The sequence below is a fragment of the Myotis nattereri genome (assembly GCF_964212035.1).
Source record: "Myotis nattereri genome assembly, chromosome: 8".
In the NCBI taxonomy this organism is placed as follows: Eukaryota; Metazoa; Chordata; class Mammalia; order Chiroptera; family Vespertilionidae; genus Myotis; species Myotis nattereri.
Window position 1 is genome coordinate 12,581,564 of NC_138083.1, and position 6,083 is coordinate 12,587,646.

A 6,083-nucleotide genomic window follows, 5' to 3' on the forward strand; every position below is an offset into this window, starting at 1 on the left:
GCAGAGGCTCCTGCCTGCCAGGCACTGCGGACCTTGCAGTGAGCCGATGAAGCGGAAGGAACACGGGCCCACATACGGCTCGGAAACACGGCGGCGAAACTCCAGGCTCCAAAGCCTGGGCTCCTTCCCACTGCCCATTACCTCCCTTTCCCTGACTCCCACATCTCAGCGACCAGCAGATCCTGGCTGTTCCACCTTCAGAACATCCAGAGGCAACCACTTCACCTCCTCAGTCACCGTGGTCTGACCCTCCATGCCCTCCCTCCTGGCCTCCTGCCATCACCTCCTCCCTGGGCTCCTGCCTCAGCACGGTCCCTGAGTTCGTTCCACACGCACAGCCAGAGGAATCCTATTAAGATGTAAAGTCAAGGTCACTGTACAATGCTTTGCCAGACTCTCCAATAGCACGTTCTGCAGTGGCGGAAATGTTCTCCCTCTGCACTGTCCGACTCATTATCCACCAGCCACGTGTGACTAATGAGCACTTGAAACCTACTGAAGGACTGAATTTTTATTTATTTTTTTATTTTTTTACTAGAGGCCCAGTGCACAAAAATTTGTGCACTGGCGGGGGGGGGGGGGTCCCCTCAGCCCTGCCTGTGCCCTCTCGCAGTCTGGGACCCCTTGGGAGATAACGACCTGCTGGCTTAGGCCTGCTCCCGGGTGGCAGAGGGCAGGCCCAATCCCTAGGTGCAGGCCCTGGTCGGGCTCAGAGCAGGGCCGATTGGGGAGTTGGGGCGCCGCCCCGTCATGCACAGGGCAGGGCAGATTGGGAGGTTGCGATGCCACCCTCAGTCACACTCAGGGTAGGGCCAATTGGGGGGCTGGGGCACCGCCCCCTGTCACACTCAAGGCAGGGTCGATGGGGAGGTTGTGGTGCCACCCCCTGTCACGCACAGAGCAGGGCCAATCAGGGGGTTGGGGCGCTGCCCCCTGTCACGCACAGAGCAGGGCCGATCAGGGGGTTGGGGCGCCGCCACTCTCACATTCAGGGCAGGGCCGATGGGGAGGTTATGGCTCTACCCCGTCACACACAGAGCAGGGCCCGTGGGGTGAGGGGGTTGGGGCGCTGCCCTCTATCACCCACAGAGCAGGGTGGATAGGGAGGTTGGGGCGCCGCACCCTGTCACACACAGAGCAGGGCGGATAGGGAGGTTGTGGCCCCACCCCCTGTCACACACAGAGCCGCAGGGTGATCAGGGGGTTTGGGCGCTGCCCCCTGTCACACTGATCCCGGTGCCGGGAGGCCTCTCAGCTCCACTGATCCCGGTGCTGGGAGGCATATTACCCTTTAACTCTATAGAATAGAGGCCTGGTGCATGGGTGGGGGCTGGCTGGTTTGCCCTGAAGGGTGTCCTGGATCAGGGTGGGGGTCCCCATTGGGGTGCCTGGCCAGCCTGGATGAGGGGATGATGGCTGTTTGCAGCTGGTCACACCCCCTTCAGGGTGGGGGTCCCCACTGGGGTGCCTGGTCAGCCTGGGTGAGGGGCTGAGGGCTGTTTTCAGGCTGGGACTGAAGCTCCCAACTGCTTCTTTTTTTCTTTTTTTTTTTTTATTCTGGGCCAGCTTTAGCTCTGAGGCTCCAGCTCTGCTTTCAGCTCCGCTCCTGAAAGCAGGTATCTGGTTTGTTTCGGTTCTATAATCGAAACTCTGTATCAACTCCAGCTCTGAGATCCCAGCTCTCTGAAAGCAGGTTTCTGGAGTTTTGTTTAGCGTCTATATTTGTTACAATGTTTGAAACTGCAGGCTCAGAGGCCGGCAAGGCAGGCGGGGAACGTTGCAGTCCTCCGTCACTGAAGCAAGCAAGCCTCATGTTAGTTTCAAGCTGCCTGGCTGCCAGCCGCCATCTTGGCTGGCAGTTAATTTGCATATCTCGCTGATTAGCCAATGGGAAGGGTAGCAGTCGTACACCAATTACCATGTTTCTCTTTTATTAGATAGGATTTTTAATTGGGTTTTTCCCATTGGTTTTCAGAGTGGAAGGGAGGGGGTGGGGGGAGAGGGAGAAACATCCATGTGAGAGAGACATGCAGACTGGTTGCCTCCTGCATGTGTCCCCAGTAGGGACAGAGATCAAGCCTGCAACCTAGTTAGTGCCCTTGACCTGGAATTGAACCCAAGACTGATGCTCTAACCACTTCGCCACACCAGCCAGGACTGAAGGACTGAATTTTTAATCTTACTTTAGTAGCCATGTTCTGCAGGCAAGGCTGTGGGAAACAGGCACTCTTGAACAGCTGGTGGGAGTATAAATTTGCATATGATTCCAATGGCGATATCTACTTACCTACCTATTGACAGATTTGTCTATAGCTACCAAAACAACAAAGGCATTTAACATTTGTCACAGCAATCCCACTTCAAGAGTTTGTCCCATTGATCTACCTTCACATGCCAAATGACATTATGTAAAAGGTTTATAACATAAAGACAGGAAACAATCCAAGTATCTGTCCATTAATAGGCAACTAATTAAATAAATTATGGCCCAGCTACACAGTAGCATACAATGAAGTTGTAAAAAAAGAATGAGGAAATACGACACCTAAAGCACAAAGTAAAAAACAGATAAATTGGACTTCATCAAAAGTAAAAGCTTTTTGAGTTACCAAAGGACATTATCAAGAAAATGAAAAGACAACCAAGAGAATGAGAGAAAACATTTGTAGATCATATATCTGATAAGGATCTAGGGTCCAGAATATATAAAGAACACTTACGATTTAACAACAAAGACAAATTACTCAATTTTTAAATGGTCAAAAGATTTCTCCAAAAAAAAATGTACAAATGGCCAATTAGCACATGAAAAGATGCTCACCATCGTTAATTCTTAGGAAAATGTAAATGCAAACCACCATGAGATCATCAGTTCCCATTCATTAGAGTGGTATAACCAAACACATGGAACATAAGAAATGTTGGTGAGGATGTGGAGCAATTGGAACCCTCGAGTATTGCTGGTAGGGATGTAAAGTGGCGCAGCTGCCATGGAAAACAGTTTGGCAGTTCTTCAAAACACTACACATAGTTACCATAGGATCCAGCAATTCCACTCCTAGGTATGTATATACCCAAGAGAAATGAAAATGGATGTCCACCCAAAAATTTGTACATGAATGCTTCATAACAGCCAAAGAGTGGAAACAGCTCAAATGTCTATCAACTGAATGCGGAAGCAAAATATGATCTATACATACAATGAAATGTTATTCAGCCATAAAAGAAATGAAGTGCTACAACATGGATGAACCTTGAAAACATTATGTTAAGTGAAAGAAGCTGGACAAAAAATAATAATGATTTTATTATATTATATGAAATAATAGATATATACATATATAATTTGGGTTTTCAAAGCATGTGAATGTTCTACATATTAAAAATAAAAACTATTTTTTAAATATAAATCAGGTCATGTAATTCCTGTATTCAAAACTCTAGAGGGAAGAAATTCCCAGCTCATTTTATAAGTAAAAACCAAGGACTCTCTAGTCCCTTTCAAGGCCCTACCCCACCTGCCCCTCTCCTTTCCTCTCTGACCTCACCTCCTCCACCTCCTCGTCTCTTACCTAACTCCTGTCTCACCGGCCTCCTGCTGTTCTGGAAATCACAGGCATGTTCCTGCCGCAGGAACTTTGTCCTTGCTGTTCCCTTTGCTTTGAATCATTTATCTCAAGATATTTGCACAGTATTTGCTCCCTCACCTCCTTTAGGTCTTGACTCAAATGTCACTTTCCTGAACAGGCCTTCCCTGACCCCACACCCTTACCTCCCAGGAGACTCTGTGTCATGTCCCCTACTATTTCCGTAGAACAGTGTCTGGGCCAGGTTGGTGCTTAATAAACATGTGTTGAGTGAATGAATGATCTCAGGCTGTCTCTTCATCCGTCATCCATGGTGCTGGCCACGAAGAGGGCTCCAGACACCAGACACCAGTAGTAACCAGCCACCCCAGAGAGTTTGAAGCTCTGGGACACATACAGAAAACTTTGGAGGGTGTTTCTCTGAAATCTGAGATCTGGCCCCCACCAAGGCAAGCTGCCCTTAAGCCCCTGGGTTGAAAACCCAAATGTAATTAAGCATACACTGACTGAAATAAAGGATATTATGCAGAGTTCCAACAGCAGACTAGAGGATCGCAAGAATCAAGTCAAAAATTTGAAACACGAAGAAGCAAAAAACACCCAACCGGAAAAGCAAAATGAAAAAAGAATACGAAAATAGTGTAAGGAGCCTCTGGGACAGCTTCAAGCGTACCAACATCCGAATTATAGGGGTGCCAGAAGAAGAGAGAGAGCAAGATATTGAAAACCCCTTTGAAGAAATCATGACAGAAAACTTCCCCTACCTGGTGAAAGAAATAGACTTACAAGTCCAGGAAGCGCAGAGAACCCCAAACAAAAGGAATCCAAAGAGGACCACACCAAGACACATCATAATTAAAATGCCAAGAGCAAAAGACAAAGAGAGGATCTTAAAAGCAGCAAGAGAAAGAAACTCAGTTACCTACAAGGGAGTACCCATACGACTGTCAGCTGATTTCTCAACAGAAACTTCGCAGGCCAGAAGGGAGTGGCAAGACCTATTCAAAGTGATGAATGCCAAGAACCTACAACCAAGATTACTTTATCCAGCAAAGCTATCATTCGGAATTGAAGGTCAGATAAAGAGCTTCACAGATAAGGAAAAGCTAAAGGAGTTCATCACCACCAAACCAGTATTATATGAAATGCTGAAAGGTATCCTTTAAGAAGAGGAAGAAGAAAAAGGTAAAAATACAAATTATGAACAACAAATACACATCTATCAACAAGTGAATCTAAAAATCAAGTGAATAAATAATCCGATGAACAGAATAAACTGGTGATTATGATAGAATCAGGGGCATAGAAAGGGAGTGGACTGACTATTCTCGGGGGTAGGGGGAAGGGGTGTGGGGGATGCGGGAAGAGACTGAACAATAATCGTGCACCTATGGATGAGGACAGTGGGGAGGGGGGGGGGATGAGGGCAAAGGGTGGGGTGGGAACCGGGTGGAGGGGAGCTATGGGGGGAAAAATGAGGAACAACTGTAATAATCTAACAATAAAGATTTAATTTAAAAAAAAAAATAAAACCCAAATGTGTCCATAAAGGACAGCAAGCCCACCCAGGTTCTCCAGAATTCACCAGGAGTTGGGCTGCAATCTGTCCCTGCCATCACAACGAATTCTGTTTCCTTGAAGGAGGTGGAGAAGGAAGCAGGGCGGGAGCATGGGCCTGGCTAGGGACAGAGGCTGCCCACAGCAGGAACACTGACGAAACAGACCTGAGGTGACTGGGGTGACCAGCAGCCGAGGACTCCAGGGTTTAAACCTTCAGAGAACCAGGGCAGGACGGAGCTTCCAAACGCTGGGTCTGGCCTCCCTTCCTTGCTCCCCTCTTGGGTCCTCCCATGGCCTCTAACGGTGGCTTCCATTTGGTGACACTGGATGGAAGTTATGCGAGTAATTGTGTACTTTGCAGTCAGCTGGACCCAGGTCAAACCCTGCCCGTGTCATTTACCTGCTGCGGTCGTAAAAGCGTGTGACTGAGCCTTCATTCGTTCAGCAAGCCCTCACTGAGCCGATCGTGTGCCCTACTCTGATGACGGTGCGGTGTTCAGCTATGAACGAGCAAGTCCTCGCCCTCGGGAGCTTGTCTGTTAGGGCGAGATATGAACCGCAAAGCTCACTGCCCAGGACAAGCACCGTGAGGCACAACAGGGTGATGTCACAGTGACCGGAGGAGGGGCAGCTCTGGAGGGGGGTGGTCAGAGGGGCCTCCGAAGAGAGCCCATCCTCGGTGATTAGGAGTCAATGAAATCTGCCGTCTAGCTCCTGGCCCGGCGCCTAATAGCTTAAGCGCTCACCAAAGCTCCTAGTGCATCCTAGTGTCGTTCTCATCACTTTGGTGTCCTCTCCCTCGGGAGGACAGCAGTTCCCGGGGGTCAGGCGTTTCTCCTCGGAGGCGCACAGCATGAGCGGGCACAGCAGGTGCACGCACGGTCCTCCAACCACTACACGCGAGAGGGCTCCATTAGCTGGCCCAGCGTACACAGG